Source organism: Scyliorhinus torazame, chromosome 31, assembly GCF_047496885.1.
Source record: "Scyliorhinus torazame isolate Kashiwa2021f chromosome 31, sScyTor2.1, whole genome shotgun sequence".
NCBI lineage: Eukaryota > Metazoa > Chordata > Chondrichthyes > Carcharhiniformes > Scyliorhinidae > Scyliorhinus > Scyliorhinus torazame.
The window spans coordinates 18,485,411-18,505,914 of NC_092737.1; the positions used below are offsets into that span (position 1 = coordinate 18,485,411).

Consider the following 20,504-nt stretch of genomic DNA (forward strand, 5'->3'; position numbering starts at 1 on the left):
TTGTCCTGGATGGTGTTGAGCTTCTTGAATGTTGTTGGAGCTGCACTCATCCAGGCAAGTGGGGAGTCTCCCATCACACTCCTGACTTGTGCCTTGTAGATGGTGGACTGGCTTTGGGGGAGTCAGGAGGGGAGTTACTCTCCGCAGGATTCCCAGCCTCTGACCTAGTCTGGTAGCTGCAGTATTAATGTGGCTGGGTCCAGTTAAGTTTCTGGTCAATGATAACCTCCAGAAAGGGAAGCACGGTGGCGCAGTGGGTTAGCACTGCTGCCTCACGGCACCGAGGTCCCAGGTTCGATCCCGGCTCTGAGTCACTGTCCGTGTGGAGTTTGCACATTCTCCCCGTGTTAGCGTGGGTTTCACCCCCACAACCCAAAGATGTGCAGGCTAGGTGGATTGGCAATGCTGAATTGCCCCTTAATTGGAAAAAGTGAATTGGGTATTCTAAAATTATTTTAAAAAAATGATAACCCCAGATTCAGGATTCAGCGATGGTAATGCCATTGAATGTCAAGAGATGGTGGTTAGATCCTCACTTGAAGGAGATGGTCATTGCCTGACACTAGTATGACACGAATATAATTTGCCATTGTCAGCCAAAGATGACAAATCAGGCTTACAGATAGAGCACAGGACCAGAGGGTGATTAGCTTTGGGATCGAAGCATGGTGAGAGTGAGGCAGTGGTTTAGATTTGGGATTGATACAGGGCTATGGGGAGAGAGTGGGGCAGTGGGATTAGTTTGGGGATTGATACAGGGCTCTGGGGAGAGAGTGGGGCAGTGGGATTAGATTAGGGATTGATACAGGGCTATGGGGAGAGAGTGGGGCAGTGGGATTAGTTTGGGATTGATACAGGGCTATGGGGAGAGAGTGGGGCAGTGGGATTAGTTTGGGGATTGATACAGGGCTATGGGGAGAGAGCGGGGCAGTGGGATTAGTTTGTGGATTGATACAGGGCTATGGGGAGAGAGTGGGGCAGTGGGATTAGTTTGGGGATTGATACAGGGCTATGGGGAGAGAGCGGGGCAGTGGGATCAGTTTGGGGATTGATACAGGGCTATGGGGAGAGAGTGGGACAGGGATTAGTTTGGGGATTGATACAGGGCTATGGGGAGCGAGTGGGACAGGGATTAGTTTGTGGATTGATACAGGGCTATGGGGAGAGTGTGGGACAGGGATTAGTTTGGGGATTGATGCAGGGCTATGGGGAGAGTGGGGCAGTGGGATTAGATTAGGGATTGATACAGGGCTATGGGGAGAGAGCGGGGCAGTGGGATTAGTTTGGGGATTGATACAGGGCTATGGGGAGAGAGCGGGGCAGTGGGATTAGTTTGGGGATTGATACAGGGCTATGGGGAGAGAGTGGGACAGTGGGATTAGTGTGGGATTGATACAGGGCTATGGGGAGAGTGGGGCAGTGGGATTAGATTAGGGATTGATACAGGGCTATGGGGAGAGAGTGGGGCAGTGGGATTAGTGTGGGATTGATACAGGGCTATGGGGAGAGTGGGGCAGTGGGATTAGATTAGGGATTGATACAGGGCTATGGGGAGAGAGTGGGGCAGTGGGATTAGTTTGGGATTGATACAGGGCTATGGGGAGATAGTGGGGCAGTGGGATTAGTTTGGGGATTGATACAGGGCTATGGGGAGAGAGTGGGACAGTGGGATTAGTGTGGGATTGATACAGGGCTATGGGGAGAGTGGGGCAGTGGGATTAGATTAGGGATTGATACAGGGCTATGGGGAGAGAGTGGGGCAGTGGGATTAGTTTGGGATTGATACAGGGCTATGGGGAGAGTGGGACAGTGGGATTAGTTTGGAGATTGATACAGGGCTATGGGGAGAGAGTGGGACAGTGGGGTTAGTGTGGGGATTGATACAGGGCTATGGGGCGAGAGCGGGGCAGTGGGATTAGTTTGGGGATTGACACAGGGCTATGGGGAGAGAGTGGGGCAGTGGGATTAGTTTGGGGATTGATACAGGGCTATGGGGCGAGAGCGGGGCAGTGGGATTAGTTTGGGGATTGATACAGGGCTATGGGGAGAGCGGGGCAGTGGGATTAGTTTGGGGATTGATACAGGGCTATGGGGAGAGAGTGGGGCAGTGGGATTAGTTTGCGGATTGATCCAGGGCTATGGGGAGAGAGTGGGGCAGTGGTTTAGATTAGGGATTGATCCAGGGCTATGGGGAGAGAGTGGGGCAGTGGGATTAGTTTGGGGATTGATACAGGGCTATGGGGAGAGTGGGACAGTGGGATTAGTTTGGAGATTGATACAGGGCTATGGGGAGAGAGTGGGACAGTGGGGTTAGTGTGGGGATTGATACAGGGCTATGGGGCGAGAGCGGGGCAGTGGGATTAGTTTGGGGATTGACACAGGGCTATGGGGAGAGAGTGGGGCAGTGGGATTAGTTTGGGGATTGATACAGGGCTATGGGGCGAGAGCGGGGCAGTGGGATTAGTTTGGGGATTGATACAGGGCTATGGGGAGAGCGGGGCAGTGGGATTAGTTTGGGGATTGATACAGGGCTATGGGGAGAGAGTGGGGCAGTGGGATTAGTTTGCGGATTGATCCAGGGCTATGGGGAGAGAGTGGGCAGTGGGGTTAGTTTGGGGATTGATACAGGGCTATGGGGGAGAGTGAGGCAGTGGTTTAGATTAGGGATTGATCCAGGGCTATGGGGAGAGAGTGGGGCAGTGGGATTAGTTTGGGGATTGATACAGGGCTATAGGGAGAGAGTGGGGCAGTGGGATTAGTTTGGGATTGATACAGGACTATGGGGAGAGTGTGGGACTGGGATTAGTTTGGGGATTGATACAGGGCTATGGGGAGAGAGTGGGGCCGTGGGATTAGTTTGGGGATTGATACAGGGCTATGGGGAGAGAGTGGGACAGTGGGATTAGTTTGGGGATTGATACAGGGCTATGGGGAGAGTGAGGCAGTGGGGTTAGTGTGGGGATTGATACAGGGCTATGGGGAGAGAGCGGGGCAGTGGGATTAGATTAGGGATTGATACAGGGCTATGGGGAGAGTGAGGCAGTGGATTAGATTAGGGATTGATCCAGGGCTATGGGGAGAGAGTGGGGCAGTGGGATTAGATTAGGGATTGATACAGGGCTATGGGGAGAGTGTGGGGCAGTGGGATTAGTTTGGGGATTGATCCAGGGCTATGGGGAGAGAGTGGGGCAGTGGGATTAGATTAGGGATTGATACAGGGCTATGGGGAGAGAGTGGGGCAGTGGGATTAGTTTGGGGATTGATACAGGGCTATGGGGAGAGAGTGGGGCAGTGGGATTAGTTTGGGATTGATACAGGGCTCTGGGGAGAGAGTGGGACAGTGGGATTAGATTAGGGATTGATACAGGGCTATGGGGAGAGAGTGGGGCAGTGGGATTAGTTTGGGGATTGATACAGGGCTATGGGGAGAGAGTGGGGCAGTGGGATTAGTTTGGGATTGATACAGGGCTCTGGGGAGAGAGTGGGACAGTGGGATTAGTTTGGGGATTGATACAGGACTATGGGGAGAGAGCGGGGCAGTGGGATTAGTGTGGGGATTGATACAGGGCTATGGGGAGAGAGCGGGGCAGTGGGATTAGTTTGGGGATTGATACAGGGCTATGGGGAGAGAGTGGGGCAGTGGGATTAGTTTGGGATTGATACAGGGCTCTGGGGAGAGAGTGGGACAGTGGGATTAGTTTGGGGATTGATACAGGACTATGGGGAGAGCGGGGCAGTGGGATTAGTTTGAGGATTGATACAGGGCTATGGGGAGAGCGGGGCAGTGGGATTAGTTGGGGATTGATACAGGGCTGTGGGGAGAGAGTGGGGCAATGGGATTGGTTTGGGATGGATACAGGGCTATGGGGAGAGCGGGGCAGTGGGATTAGTTTGGAGATTGATACAGGGCTATGGGGAGAGAGTGGGGCAGTGGGATTAGTTTGGAGATTGATACAGGGCTATGGGGAGAGTGAGGCAGTGGATTAGATTAGGGATTGATCCAGGGCTATGGGGAGAGAGTGGGGCAGTGGGATTAGATTAGGGATTGATACAGGGCTATGGGGAGAGTGTGGGGCAGTGGGATTAGTTTGGGGATTGATCCAGGGCTATGGGGAGAGAGTGGGGCAGTGGGATTAGATTAGGGATTGATACAGGGCTATGGGGAGAGAGTGGGGCAGTGGGATTAGTTTGGGGATTGATACAGGGCTATGGGGAGAGAGTGGGGCAGTGGGATTAGTTTGGGATTGATACAGTGCTCTGGGGAGAGAGTGGGACAGTGGGATTAGATTAGGGATTGATACAGGGCTATGGGGAGAGAGTGGGGCAGTGGGATTAGTTTGGGGATTGATACAGGGCTATGGGGAGAGAGTGGGGCAGTGGGATTAGTTTGGGATTGATACAGGGCTCTGGGGAGAGAGTGGGACAGTGGGATTAGTTTGGGGATTGATACAGGACTATGGGGAGAGAGCGGGGCAGTGGGATTAGTGTGGGGATTGATACAGGGCTATGGGGAGAGAGCGGGGCAGTGGGATTAGTTTGGGGATTGATACAGGGCTATGGGGAGAGAGTGGGGCAGTGGGATTAGTTTGGGATTGATACAGGGCTCTGGGGAGAGAGTGGGACAGTGGGATTAGTTTGGGGATTGATACAGGACTATGGGGAGAGCGGGGCAGTGGGATTAGTTTGAGGATTGATACAGGGCTATGGGGAGAGCGGGGCAGTGGGATTAGTTGGGGATTGATACAGGGCTGTGGGGAGAGAGTGGGGCAATGGGATTGGTTTGGGATGGATACAGGGCTATGGGGAGAGCGGGGCAGTGGGATTAGTTTGGAGATTGATACAGGGCTATGGGGAGAGAGTGGGGCAGTGGGATTAGTTTGGAGATTGATACAGGGCTATGGGGAGAGAGTGGGGCAGTGGGATTAGTTTGGGATTGACACAGGGCTATGGGGAGAGAGTGGGGCAGTGGGATTAGTTTGGGATTGACACAGGGCTATGGGGAGAGAGTGGGGCAGTGGGATTAGTTTGGGATTGATACAGGGCTATGGGGAGAGAGTGGGGCAGTGGGATTAGTTTGGAGATTGATACAGGGCTATGGGGAGATGGGGCAGTGGGATTAGTTTGGGATTGACACAGGGCTATGGGGAGAGAGTGGGGCAGTGGGATTAGTTTGGGATTGATACAGGGCTATGGGGAGAGAGTGGGGCAGTGGGATTAGTTGGGGATTGATACAGGGCTGTGGGGAGAGAGTGGGGCAATGGGATTGGTTTGGGATTGATACAGGGCTATGGGGAGAGAGTGGGTCAGTGGGATTAGTTTGGAGATTGATACAGAGCTATGGGGAGAGAGTGTGGCAGTGGGATTAGTTTGGGGATTGATACAGGGCTATGGGGAGAGAGCGGGGCAGTGGGATTAGTTTGGGGATTGATACAGGGCTATGGGGAGAGAGCGGGGCAGTGGGATTAGTTTGGGGATTGATACAGGGCTATGGGGAGAGAGTGGGGCAGTGGGATTAGTTTGGGGATTGATACAGGGCTATGGGGAGAGAGCGGGGCAGTGGGATTAGTTTGGGGATTGATACAGGGCTATGGGGAGAGAGTGGGGCAGTGGGATTAGTTTGGGGATTGATACAGGGCTATGGGGAGAGAGCGGGGCAGTGGGATTCGTTTGGGGATTGATACAGGGCTATGGGGAGAGAGCGGGGCAGTGGGATTAGTTTGGGGATTGATACAGGGCTATGGGGTGAGAGTGAGGCAGTGGTTTAGATTAGGGATTGATACAGGGCTATGGGGAGAGAGTGGGGCAGTGGGATTAGTTTGGAGATTGATACAGGGCTATGGGGAGAGAGTGGGGCAGTGGGATTAGTTTGGGGATTGATACAGGGCTATGGGGAGAGAGCGGGGCAGTGGGATTAGTTTGGGGATTGATACAGGGCGATGGGGTGAGAGTGAGGCAGTGGTTTAGATTAGGGATTGATACAGGGCTATGGGGAGAGAGCGGGGCAGTGGGATTAGTTTGGGATTGATACAGGGCGATGGGGAGAGAGTGGAGCAGTGGGATTAGTTTGGGATTGATACAGGGCTATGGGGAGAGAGCGGGGCAGTGGGATTAGTTTGGGATTGATACAGGGCTATGGGGAGAGAGTGGGGCAGTGGGATTAGTTTGGGGATTGATACAGGGCTATGGGGAGAGCGGGGCAGTGGGATCAGTTTGGGGATTGATACAGGGCTATGGGGAGAGAGTGGGGCAGAGGGATTAGTTTGGAGATTGATACAGGGCTATGGGGAGAGAGTGGGGCAGTGGGATTAGTTTGGGGATTGATACAGGGCTATGGGGAGAGAGCGGGGCAGTGGGATTAGTTTGGGGATTGATACAGGGCGATGGGGTGAGAGTGAGGCAGTGGTTTAGATTAGGGATTGATACAGGGCTATGGGGAGAGAGTGGGGCAGTGGGTTTAGTTTGGGGATTGATACAGGGCTATGGGGTGAGAGTGAGGCAGTGGTTTAGATTAGGGATTGATACAGGGCTATGGGGAGAGAGCGGGGCAGTGGGATTAGTTTGGGATTGATACAGGGCGATGGGGAGAGAGTGGAGCAGTGGGATTAGTTTGGGATTGATACAGGGCTATGGGGAGAGAGTGGGACAGTGGGATTAGTTTGGGGATTGATACAGGGCTATGGGGAGAGAGCGGGGCAGTGGGATTAGTTTGGGGTTTGATACAATGCTATGGGGAGAGAGCGGGGCAGTGGGATTAGTTTGGGATTGATACAGGGCGATGGGGAGAGAGTGGAGCAGTGGGATTAGTATGGGATTGATACAGGGCTATGGGGAGAGAGTGGGGCAGTGGGATTAGTTTGGGGATTGATACAGGGCTATGGGGAGAGAGCGGGGCAGTGTGATTAGTTTGGGGATTGATACAGGGCTATGGGGAGAGAGCAGGGGAGTGGGATTAGTTTGGGGATTGATACAGGGCTATGGGGAGAGAGCGGGGCAGTGGGATTAGTTTGGGGATTGATACAGGGCTATGGGGAGAGAGCGGGGCAGTGGGATTAGTTTGGGATTGATACAGGACGATGGGGAGAGAGCAGGGGAGTGGGATTAGTTTGGGATTGATACAGTGCTATGGGGAGAGAGTGGGGCAGTGGATTAGATTAGGGATTGATACAGGGCTATGGGGAGAGAGCGGGGCAGTGGAATTAGTTTGGGGATTGATACATGGCTGTGGGGAAGAGTGGAGCAGTGGGGTTAGTTTGGGATTGATACAGGGCGATGGGAAGAGAGTGGGGCAGTGGGATTAGTTTGGGATTGATACAGGGCGATGGGGAGAGAGTGGAGCAGTGCGATTAGTTTGGGATTGATACAGGGCTATGGGGAGAGAGTGGGGCAGTGGGGTTAGTTTGGGGATTGATACAGGGCTATGGGGAGAGATTGGGGCAGTGGCATTAGTTTGGGATTGATACAGGGCTCTGGGGAGAGGGTGGGCAGTGGGATTGTTTTGGGATCGATACAGGGCTATGGGGAGAGAGTGGGGCCGTGGGGTTAGTTTGGGGATTGATACAGGGCTATGCGGAGAGAGCGGGGCAGTGGGGTTAGTTTGGGGATTGATACAGGGCTATAGGGAGAGAGCGGGGCAGTGGGATTAGTTTCAGGATTGATAAAGGGCTATGGGGAGAGAGTAAGGCAGTGGGATTAGTTTGGGGATTGATGTGGGGCTATGGGGAGAGAGCGGGGCAGTGGGATTAGTTTGGTGATTGATACAGGGCTATGGGGAGAGAGTGGAGCAGTGGGATTAGTTTGGTGATTGATACAGGGCTATGGGGAGAGCGGGGCAGTGGGATTAGTTTGGGATTGATACAGGGCTATGGGGTGAGAGTGGGGCAGTGCGAATAGTTTGGGGATTGATACAGAACGATGGTGAGAGAGTGGGGCCGTGGGATTAGTTTGGGGATTGATACAGGGCTATGGGGAGAGAGTGGGGCAGTGGGGTTAGTTTGGGATTGATACAGGGCTATGGGGAGAGAGTGGGGCAGAGGGGTTAGTTTGGGGATTGACACAGAGCTATGGGGAGAGAGTGGGGCAGTGTGGTTAATTTGGGGATTGATACAGGGCTATGGGGAGAGAATAGGGCAGTGGGATTAGTTTGGGATTGATACAGGGCTATGGGGAGAGGGTGGGGCAGTGGGATTAGTTTGGGGATTGATACAGGGCTATGGGTAGAGAGTGGGGCAGTGGGGTTAGTTTGGGGATTGATACAGAGCTATGGGGAGAGAGTGGGCAGTGGGATTAGTTTGGGGATTGATACAGGGCTATGGGTAGAGAGTGGGGCAGTGGGGTTAGTTTGTGGATTGATACAGAGCTATGGGGAGAGAGTGGAGCAGTGGGATTATTACAGGGCTATGGGGAGAGAGTGGGGCAGTGGGGTTAGATTGGGATTGATACAGAGCTATGGGGAGAGAGTGGGGCAGTGGGATTAGTTTGTGGATTGATGCAGGACTATGGGGAGAGAGTGGGGCAGTGGGATTAGTTTGAGATTGATAGAGGTCCATGGGGAGAGAGTGGGACAGTGGGATTAGTTTGGGGATTGAAACAGAGCTATGGGGAGAGAGTGGGGCAGTGGGATTAGTTTGGGATTGACACAGGGCTATGGGGAGATGGTGGGGCAGTGGGATTAGTTTGGGATTGATACAGGGCTATGGGGAGAGAGTGGGGCAGTGGGATTAGTTTGGGATTGATACAGGGCTATGGGGAGAGTGTGGGACTGTGGGATTAGTTTGGGGATTGATACAGGGCTATGGGGAGTGAGCGGGGCAGCGGGGTTAGTTTGGGGATTCTTACAGGGCTATGGTGAGAGAGTAGGGCAGAGTGATTAGTTTGGGGATTGAAACAGAGCTATGGGGAGAGAGTGGGGCAGTGGGATTAGTTTGGGATTGATACAGGGCTATGGGGGGAGAGTGGGGCAGTGGGATTAGTTTGGGGATTGATACAGAGCTATGGGGAGAGAGTGGAGCAGTGGGATTAGTTTGGGGTGGGGAGAGAGTGGAGCAGTGTGATTAGTTTGGGGATTGATAAAGGGCTATGGGGAAAGAGTGGGGCAGTGGGATTCGTTTGGGATTGACACAGAGCTATGGATAGAGAGTGGGGCAGTGGGATTAGTTTGGAATTGATGCAGGGCTATGGGGGAGAGTGGGGCAGTGGGATTAGTTTGGGGATTGATACATGGCTGCGGGGAGAGAGCGGGGCAGTGGGGTTAGTTTGGGATTGATACACAGCTGTGGCGAGAGAGTGGGGCAGCAGGGTTAATTTGGGGATTGATACAGGGCTATGGGGAGAGAATAGGGCAGTGGGATTAGTTTGGGGATTGATACAGAGCAATGGGGAGAGAGTGGGCAGTGGGATTAGTTTGGGGATTGATACAGGGCTATGGGGAGAGAACGGGGCAGTGGGATTAGTTTCGGGATTGATAAAGGGCTATGGGGAGAGAGTGGGGCAGTGGGATTAGTTTCGGGATTGATGCAGGGCTATGGGGAGAGAGCGGGGCAGTGGGATTAGTTTGGGGATTGAAACAGCTATGGGGAGAGAGTGGGGCAGTGGGATTAGTTTGGCATTGACACAGGGCTATGGGGCGAGTGTGGGACAGTGGGATTAGATTGGTATTGATACAGGGCTATGGGGAGAGAGTGGGGCAGTGGGATTAGTTTGGGATTGATACAGGGCTATGGGGAGAGAGTGGGGCAGTGGGGTTAGTTTGGGGATTGATACAGAGCTATGGGGAGAGAGTGGGGCAGTGTGGTTAATTTGGGGATTGATACAGGGCTATGGGGAGAGAATAGGGCAGTGGGATTAGTTTGGGATTGATACAGGGCTATGGGGAGAGGGTGGGGCAGTGGGATTCGTTTGGGGATTGATACAGGGCTGTGGGTAGAGAGTGGGGCAGTGGGGTTAGTTTGGGGATTGATACAGAGCTATGGGGAGAGAGTGGGCAGTGGGATTAGTTTGGGGATTGATACAGGGCTATGGGTAGAGAGTGGGGCAGTGGGGTTAGTTTGTGGATTGATACAGAGCTATGGGGAGAGAGTGGAGCAGTGGGATTATTACAGGGCTATGGGGAGAGAGTGGGGCAGTGGGGTTAGATTGGGATTGATACAGAGCTATGGGGAGAGAGTGGGGCAGTGGGATTAGTTTGTGGATTGATGCAGGACAATGGGGAGAGAGTGGGGCAGTGGGATTAGTTTGAGATTGATAGAGGTCCATGGGGAGAGAGTGGGACAGTGGGATTAGTTTGGGGATTGAAACAGAGCTATGGGGAGAGAGTGGGGCAGTGGGATTAGTTTGGGATTGACACAGGGCTATGGGGAGATGGTGGGGCAGTGGGATTAGTTTGGGATTGATACAGGGCTATGGGGAGAGAGTGGGGCAGTGGGATTAGTTTGGGATTGATACAGGGCTATGGGGAGAGTGTGGGACTGTGGGATTAGTTTGGGGATTGATACAGGGCTATGGGGAGTGAGCGGGGCAGCGGGGTTAGTTTGGGGATTCATACAGGGCTATGGTGAGAGAGTAGGGCAGAGTGATTAGTTTGGGGATTGAAACAGAGCTATGGGGAGAGAGTGGGGCAGTGGGATTAGTTTGGGATTGATACAGGGCTATGGGGGGAGAGTGGGGCAGTGGGATTAGTTTGGGGATTGATACAGAGCTATGGGGAGAGAGTGGAGCAGTGGGATTAGTTTGGGGTGGGGAGAGAGTGGAGCAGTGTGATTAGTTTGGGGATTGATAAAGGGCTATGGGGAAAGAGTGGGGCAGTGGGATTCGTTTGGGATTGACACAGAGCTATGGATAGAGAGTGGGGCAGTGGGATTAGTTTGGAATTGATGCAGGGCTATGGGGGAGAGTGGGGCAGTGGGATTAGTTTGGGGATTGATACATGGCTGCGGGGAGAGAGCGGGGCAGTGGGGTTAGTTTGGGATTGATACACAGCTATGGCGAGAGAGTGGGGCAGCAGGGTTAATTTGGGGATTGATACAGGGCTATGGGGAGAGAATAGGGCAGTGGGATTAGTTTGGGGATTGATACAGAGCAATGGGGAGAGAGTGGGCAGTGGGATTAGTTTGGGGATTGATACAGGGCTATGGGGAGAGAACGGGGCAGTGGGATTAGTTTCGGGATTGATAAAGGGCTATGGGGAGAGAGTGGGGCAGTGGGATTAGTTTCGGGATTGATGCAGGGCTATGGGGAGAGAGCGGGGCAGTGGGATTAGTTTGGGGATTGAAACAGCTATGGGGAGAGAGTGGGGCAGTGGGATTAGTTTGGCATTGACACAGGGCTATGGGGCGAGTGTGGGACAGTGGGATTAGATTGGTATTGATACAGGGCTATGGGGAGAGAGTGGGGCAGTGGGATTAGTTTGGGATTGATACAGGGCTATGGGGAGAGAGTGGGGCAGTGGGGTTAGTTTGGGGATTGATACAGAGCTATGGGGAGAGAGTGGGGCAGTGGGGTTAATTCGGGGATTGATACAGGGCTATGGGGAGAGAACAGGGCAGTGGGATCAGTTTGGCATTGATACAGGGCTATGGGGAGAGAGTGGGGCAGTGGGATTAGTTTGGGGATTGACACAGGGCTATGGGGGGAGAGCGGGGCAGTGGGGTTAGTGTGGGGATTGATACAGGGCTATGGGGAGAGAGCGGGGCAGTGGGATTAGTTTGGGGATTGATAAAGGGCTATGGGGAGAGAGTGGGGCAGTGGGATTAGTTTGGGGATTGATACAGGGCTATGGGGAGAGAGCGGGGCAGTGGGATTAGTTTGGTGATTGATACAGGGCTATGGGGAGAGTGTGGGCCAGAGGGATTAGTTTGCGGATTGATACAGGGTATGGGGAGAGAGCGGGGCAGTGCGATTAGTTTGGGATTGATACAGGGCTGTGGGGAGAGAGCGGGGCAGTGCGATTAGTTTGGGGATTGATACAGGGCTATGGGGAGAGAGTGAGGCAGTGGGATTAGTTTGGGGATTGATACAGGGCTATGGGGAGAGAGTGTGGCAGTGGGATTAGTTTGGGGATTGATACAGAGCTATGGGGAGAGAATGGGCAGTGGGATTAGTTTGGGGATTGATACAGGGCTATGGGGAGAGAGTGGCGCACTGGGGTTAGTTTGGGGATTGACACAGAGCTATGGGGAGTGGGCAGTGGGATTAGTTTGGGATTGAAACAGGGCTATGGGGAGAGAGTGGAGCAGTGGGATTAGTTTGGAGATTGATACAGGGCTTGGGGAGAGAGTGGGCAGTGGGATTAGTTTGGGGAATGATACAGGGCTATGGGGAGAGAGTGGGGCAGTGGGATTGGTTTGGGATTGACACAGGGCTATGGGACGAGTGTGGGACAGTGGGATTAGATTGGTATTGATACAGGGCTATGGGTAGAGAGTGGGGCAGTGGGATTAGTTTGGGATTGATACAGGGCTATGGGGAGAGTGTGGGACTGTGGGATTAGTTTGGGGATTGATACAGGGCTATGAGGAGAGAGTGGGGCAGAGGGGTTAGTTTGGGGATTCATACAGGGCTATGGTGAGAGAGTGGGGCAGTGTGATTAGTTTGGGGGTTGAAACAGAGTTATGGGGAGAGAGTGGGGCAGTGAGATTAGTGTGGGATTGATACAGGGCTATGGGGAGAGAGTGGGGCAGTGGGATTAGTTTGGGGATTGATACAGGGCTATGGGGAGAGAGTGGGGCAGTGGGATTAGTTTGGGGATTGAAACAGAGCTATGGGGAGAGAGTGGGGCAGTGAGATTAGTGTGGGATTGATACAGGGCTATGGGGAGAGAGTGGGGCAGTGGGATTAGTTTCGGGATTGATACAGGGCTATGGGGAGAGAGTGGGGCAGTGGGATTAGTTGGGGATTGATACAGGGCTGTGGTGAGAGAGTGGGGTAGTGGGATTAGTTTGGGGATTGATACAGGACTATGGTGAGACGGTGGGGCAGTGCGATTAGTTTCGGGATTGATACAGGGTTATGGGGGGGAGAGTGGGGCAGTGGGATTAGTTTGGGATTGATACAGGGCTCTGGGGAGAGTGCGGGATTGTGTGATTAGTTTGGGGAATCATACAGGGCTACGGTGAGAGAGTGGGGCAGTGGAGTTAGTTTGGGGATTGATACAGAGCTATGGGGAGAGAGTGGGGCAGTGGGGTTAATTCGGGGATTGATACAGGGCTATGGGGAGAGAACAGGGCAGTGGGATCAGTTTGGCATTGATACAGGGCTATGGGGAGAGAGTGGGGCAGTGGGATTAGTTTGGGGATTGACACAGGGCTATGGGGGGAGAGCGGGGCAGTGGGGTTAGTGTGGGGATTGATACAGGGCTATGGGGAGAGAGCGGGGCAGTGGGATTAGTTTGGGGATTGATAAAGGGCTATGGGGAGAGAGTGGGGCAGTGGGATTAGTTTGGGGATTGATACAGGGCTATGGGGAGAGAGCGGGGCAGTGGGATTAGTTTGGTGATTGATACAGGGCTATGGGGAGAGTGTGGGCCAGAGGGATTAGTTTGCGGATTGATACAGGGTATGGGGAGAGAGCGGGGCAGTGCGATTAGTTTGGGATTGATACAGGGCTATGGGGAGAGAGCGGGGCAGTGCGATTAGTTTGGGGATTGATACAGGGCTATGGGGAGAGAGTGAGGCAGTGGGATTAGTTTGGGGATTGATACAGGGCTATGGGGAGAGAGTGTGGCAGTGGGATTAGTTTGGGGATTGATACAGGGCTATGGGGAGAGAGTGGCGCAGTGGGGTTAGTTTGGGGATTGACACACAGCTATGGGGAGTGGGCAGTGGGATTAGTTTGGGATTGAAACAGGGCTATGGGGAGAGAGTGGAGCAGTGGGATTAGTTTGGAGATTGATACAGGGCTTGGGGAGAGAGTGGGCAGTGGGATTAGTTTGGGGAATGATACAGGGCTATGGGGAGAGAGTGGGGCAGTGGGATTGGTTTGGGATTGACACAGGGCTATGGGACGAGTGTGGGACAGTGGGATTAGATTGGTATTGATACAGGGCTATGGGTAGAGAGTGGGGCAGTGGGATTAGTTTGGGATTGATACAGGGCTATGGGGAGAGTGTGGGACTGTGGGATTAGTTTGGGGATTGATACAGGGCTATGAGGAGAGAGTGGGGCAGAGGGGTTAGTTTGGGGATTCATACAGGGCTATGGTGAGAGAGTGGGGCAGTGTGATTAGTTTGGGGGTTGAAACAGAGCTATGGGGAGAGAGTGGGGCAGTGAGATTAGTGTGGGATTGATACAGGGCTATGGGGAGAGAGTGGGGCAGTGGGATTAGTTTGGGGATTGATACAGGGCTATGGGGAGAGAGTGGGGCAGTGGGATTAGTTTGGGGATTGAAACAGAGCTATGGGGAGAGAGTGGGGCAGTGAGATTAGTGTGGGATTGATACAGGGCTATGGGGAGAGAGTGGGGCAGTGGGATTAGTTTGGGGATTGATACAGGGCTATGGGGAGAGAGTGGGGCAGTGGGATTAGTTGGGGATTGATACAGGGCTGTGGTGAGAGAGTGGGGTAGTGGGATTAGTTTGGGGATTGATACAGGACTATGGTGAGACGGTGGGGCAGTGCGATTATTTTCGGGATTGATACAGGGTTATGGGGGGGAGAGTGGGGCAGTGGGATTAGTTTGGGATTGATACAGGGCTCTGGGGAGAGTGCGGGATTGTGTGATTAGTTTGGGGATTCATACAGGGCTACGGTGAGAGAGTGGGGCAGTGGAGTTAGTTTGGGGATTGATACACGGCTCTGGGGGGAGAGTGGGGCAGTGGGATTAGTTTGGGGATTGATACAGAGCTATGGGGAGAGAGTGGAGCAGTGGGATTAGTTTGGGATTGATACAGGGCTATGGGGAGGGAGTAGAGCAGTGGGATTAGTTTGGGGATTGATACAGGGCTATGGGGCGAGAGTGGGGCAGTGGGATTAGTCTGGGATTGATCCAGGGCTATGGGGAGAGAGTGTGGCAGAGGAATTAATTTGGGGATGATACAGGGCTATGTTGAGAGTGTGGGCCATGGGGTTAGTTTGGGGATTGATACAGGGCTATGGGGAGAGAGTGGGACAGTGGGATTAGTTTGGTGATTGATACAGGGCTATGGGGAGAGAGTGGGGCAGTGGGATTAGTCTGGGATTGATACAGGGCTATGGGGAGAGAGTGTGGCAGTGGGATTAATTTGGGGATGATACAGGGCTATGTTGAGAGTGTGGGCCGTGGGGTTAGTTTGGGGATTGATACAGGGCTACGGGGAGAGAGTAGGACAGTGGGATTAGTTTGGGGATTGATACAGGGCTATGGGGAGAGAGTGGGGCAGTGGGATTAGTTTGGGGATTGACACAGGGCTATGGGGAGAGAGTGGGGCAGTGGGATTAGTGTGGGGATGGATACAGGGCTATGGGGAGAGAGTGTGGCAGTGGGATTAGTTTGGGTATTGATACAGAGCTATGGGGAGAGAATGGGCAGTGGGATTAGTTTGGGGATTGATACAGGGCTATGGGGAGAGAGTGGCGCAGTGGGGTTAGTTTGGGGATTGACACAGAGCTATGGGGAGTGGGCAGTGGGATTAGTTTGGGATTGAAACAGGGCTATGGGGAGAGAGTGGAGCAGTGGGATTAGTTTGGAGATTGATACAGGGCTTGGGGAGAGAGTGGGCAGTGGGATTAGTTTGGGGAATGATACAGGGCTATGGGGAGAGAGTGGGGCAGTGGGATTGGTTTGGGATTGACACAGGGCTATGGGACGAGTGTGGGACAGTGGGATTAGATTGGTATTGATACAGGGCTATGGGTAGAGAGTGGGGCAGTGGGATTAGTTTGGGATTGATACAGGGCTATGGGGAGAGTGTGGGGCAGAGGGGTTAGTTTGGGGATTCATACAGGGCTATGGTGAGAGAGTGGGGCAGTGTGATTAGTTTGGGGGTTGAAACAGAGCTATGGGGGAGAGTGGGGCAGTGAGATTAGTGTGGGATTGATACAGGTCTATGGGGAGAGAGTGGGGCAGTGGGATTAGTTTGGGGATTGATACAGGGCTATGGGGAGAGAGTGGGGCAGTGGGATTAGTTTGGGGATTGAAACAGAGCTATGGGGAGAGAGTGGGGCAGTGAGATTAGTGTGGGATTGATACAGGGCTATGGGGAGAGAGTGGGGCAGTGGGATTAGTTTGGGGATTGATACAGGGCTATGGGGAGAGAGTGGGGCAGTGGGATTAGTTGGGGATTGATACAGGGCTGTGGTGAGAGAGTGGGGTAGTGGGATTAGTTTGGGGATTGATACAGGACTATGGTGAGACGGTGGGGCAGTGCGATTAGTTTCGGGATTGATACAGGGTTATGGGGGGGAGAGTGGGGCAGTGGGATTAGTTTGGGATTGATACAGGGCTCTGGGGAGAGTGCGGGATTGTGTGATTAGTTTGGGGATTCATACAGGGCTACGGTGAGAGAGTGGGGCAGTTGAGTTAGTTTGGGGATTGATACACGGCTCTGGGGGGAGAGTGGGGCAGTGGGATTAGTTTGGGGATTGATACAGAGCTATGGGGAGAGAGTGGAGCAGTGGGATTAGTTTGGTATTGATACAGGGCTATGGGGAGGGAGCAGAGCAGTGGGATTAGTTTGGGGATTGATACAGGGCTATGGGGCGAGAGTGGGGCAGTAGGATTAGTCTGGGATTGATCCAGGGCTATGGGGAGAGAGTGTGGCAGAGGAATTAATTTGGGGTTGATACAGGGCTATGTTGAGAGTGTGGGCCATGGGGTTAGTTTGGTGATTGATACAGGGCTATGGGGAGAGAGTGGGGCAGTGGGATTAGTCTGGGATTGTTCCAGGGCTATGGGGAGAGAGTGTGGCAGTGGGATTAATTTGGGGATGATACAGGGCTATGTTGAGAGTGTGGGCCGTGGGGTTAGTTTGGGGATTGATACAGGGCTACGGGGAGAGAGTAGGACAGTGGGATTAGTTTGGGGATTGATACAGGGCTATGGGGAGAGAGTGGGGCAGTGGGATTAGTTTGGGGATTGACACAGGGCTATGGGGAGAGAGTGGGGCAGTGGGATTAGTGTGGGGATGGATACAGGGCTATGGGGAGAGAGTGGGGCAGTGGGATTCGTTTGGGGATTGATACAGGGCTATGGGGAGAGAGTGGGGCAGTGGGATTCGTTTGTGGATTGATACAGGGCTATGGGGAGAGAGTGTGGGCCGTGGGGTTAGTTTGGGGATTGATACAGGGCTATGGGGAGAGACTGGGGCAGTGGGATTAGATTGGAGTTTGACACAGGGCTAGGGGGGGAGAGCCGGGCAGTGGGGTTAGTGTGGGGATTGATACAGGGCTATGGGGAGAGAGCGGGGCAGTGTGATTAGTTTGGGGATTGATTAAGGGCTATGGGGAGAGAGTGGGGCAGTGGGATTAGTTTGGGGATTGATACAGGGCTATGGGGAGAGAGCGGGGCAGTGGGATTAGTTTAGTGATTGATACAGGGCTATGGGGAGAGGGTGGGGCAGTGGGATTAGTTTACGGATTGATACAGGGCTATGGGGAGAGAGTGAGGCAGTGGATTAGTTTGGGGACTGATACAGGGCTATGGGGAGAGAGTGGGGCAGTGGGATAAGTTTGGGATTGATACAGGGCTATGGGGAGAGAGCGGGGCAGTGCGATTAGTTTGGGATTCATACAGGGCTATGGGATGAGAGTGGGGCAGTGCGAATAGATTGGGATTGATACAGGGCTATGGGGAGAGAGTGGGGTAGTGGGGTTAGTTTGGGATTGATACAGGGCTATGGGGAGAGAGTGGGGCAGTGGGGTTAGTTTGGGGATTGATACAGAGCTATGGGGAAAGAGTGGGGCAGTGGGGTTAATTCGAGGATTGATACAGGGCTATGGAGAGAGAACAGGGCAGTGGGATTAGTGTGGCATTGATACAGGGCTATGGGGAGAGAGTGGGGCAGTGGGATTAGTTTGGGGATTGACACAGGGCTATGGGGGGAGAGCGCGGCAGTGGGGTTAGTGTGGGGATTGATACAGGGCTATGGGGAGAGAGCGGGGCAGTGGGATTAGTTTGGGGATTGATAAAGGGCTATGGGGAGAGAGTGGGGCAGTGGGATTCGTTTTGGGATTGATACAGGGATATGGGGAGAGATCGGGGCAGTGGGATTAATTTGGCGATTGATACAGGGCTATGGGGAGAGGGTGGGGCAGTGGGATTAATTTGCGGATTGTTACAGGGCTATGGGGGGAGAGCGGGGCAGTGGGGATAGTGTGGGGATTGATACAGGGCTATGGGGAGAGAGCGGGGCAGTGGGATTAGTTTGGGGATTGATAAAGGGTATGGGGAGAGAGTGGGGCAGTGGGATTAGTTTGAGGCTTGATACAGGGCTATGGGGAGAGAGTGGGGCAGTGGGATTAGTTTGGGGACTGATACAGGGCTATGGGGAGAGAGCGGGGCAGTGCGATTAGTTTGGTGATTGATACAGGGCTATGGGGAGAGTGTGGGGCAGTGGGATTAGTTTGCGGATTGATACAGGGCTACGGGGAGAGAGTAGGACAGTGGGATTAGTTTGGGGATTGATACAGGGCTATGGGGAGAGAGTGGACAGTGGGATTGGTTTGGGATTGATCCAGGGCTATGGGGAGAGAGTGGGCAGTGGGGTTAGTTTGGGGATTGATACAGGGCGATGGGGAGAGAGTGGGCAGTGGGATTAGTTTGGGATTGAATCAGGGCTATGGGGAGAGAGTGGACAGTGGGATTAGTTTGGGATTGATCCAGGGCTATGGGGAGGGAGTGGACAGTGGGGTTAGTTTGGGATTGATACAGGGCTATGGGGAGAGAGTGGGGCAGTGGGATAAGTTTGGGATTGATACAGGGCTATGGGGAGAGGGTGGGGCAGTGTGATTAGCCGGGGATTGATACAGGGCTGTGGGGAGAGAGTGGGCAGTGGGATTAGTTTGGGATTGATCCAGGTCTATGGGGAGAGAGCGGGGCAGTGGGGTTAGTTTGTGGATTGATATAGGTCTATGGGGAGAGAGTGGGCAGTGGGGTTAGTTTGGGGATTGATACAGGGCTATGGGGAGAGAGTGGGGCAGTGGGGTTAGTTAGGGATTGATACAGGGCTATGGGGAGAGAGTGGGCAGTGGGGTTAGTTTGGGGATTGATAGAGGGCTATGGGGAGAGAGTGGGGAGTGGGATTAGTTTGGGATTGATACAGGGCTATGGGGAGAGAGTGGACAGTGGGATTAGTTTGGGATTGATCCAGGGCTATGGGGAGAGAGTGGACAGTGGGGTTAGTTTGGGCTTGATACAGGGCTATGGGGAGAGAGTGGGGCAGTGGGATTAGTTTGGGGATTGATACAGGGCTATGGGGAGAGATTGGGCAGTGGGGTTAGTTTGGGGATTGATACAGGGCTATGGGGAGAGAGTGGGCAGTGGGATTAGTTTGGGGATTGATACAGGGCTATGGGGAGAGAGTGGGGCAGTGGGGTTAGTTTGGGGATTGATAGAGGGCTATGGGGAGAGAGTGGGACAGTGGGGTTAGTTTGGGATTGATACAGGGCTATGGGGAGAGAGTGGACAGTGGGATTAGTTTGGGATTGATCCAGGGCTCTGGGGAGAGAGTGGACAGTGGGGTTAGTTTGGGATTGATACAGGGCTATGGGGAGAGAGTGGGGCAGTGGGATTAGTTTGGGGATTGATACAGGGCTATGGGGAGAGCGTGGGGCAGTGGGATTAGTTGGGGATTGATACAGGGCTGTGGTGAGAGAGTGGGGTAGTGGGATTAGTTTGGGGATTGATACAGGACTATGGTGAGACGGTGGGGCAGTGCGATTAGTTTCGGGATTGATACAGGGTTATGGGGGGGAGAGTGGGGCAGTGGGATTAGTTTGGGATTGATACAGGGCTCTGGGGAGAGTGCGGGATTGTGTGATTAGTTTGGGGATTCATACAGGGCTACGGTGAGAGAGTGGGGCAGTTGAGTTAGTTTGGGGATTGATACACGGCTCTGGGGGGAGAGTGGGGCAGTGGGATTAGTTTGGGGATTGATACAGAGCTATGGGGAGAGAGTGGAGCAGTGGGATTAGTTTGGTATTGATACAGGGCTATGGGGAGGGAGCAGAGCAGTGGGATTAGTTTGGGGATTGATACAGGGCTATGGGGCGAGAGTGGGGCAGTGGGATTAGTCTGGGATTGATCCAGGGCTATGGGGAGAGAGTGTGGCAGAGGAATTAATTTGGGGTTGATACAGGGCTATGTTGAGAGTGTGGGCCATGGGGTTAGTTTGGTGATTGATACAGGGCTATGGGGAGAGAGTGGGGCAGTGGGATTAGTCTGGGATTGTTCCAGGGCTATGGGGAGAGAGTGTGGCAGTGGGATTAATTTGGGGATGATACAGGGCTATGTTGAGAGTGTGGGCCGTGGGGTTAGTTTGGGGATTGATACAGGGCTACGGGGAGAGAGTAGGACAGTGGGATTAGTTTGGGGATTGAT

At 53.4% G+C, this 20,504-nt stretch overlaps 1 protein-coding gene across 1 annotated transcript in view; it reads right to left on the reverse strand.

Annotated features, from left to right (window-relative positions):
• LOC140404734 (chloride channel protein ClC-Kb-like) overlaps positions 1-20,504 on the reverse strand; it is a 143,730-nt gene that overhangs the window by 110,399 nt on the left and 12,827 nt on the right. The window lies entirely within an intron of this gene.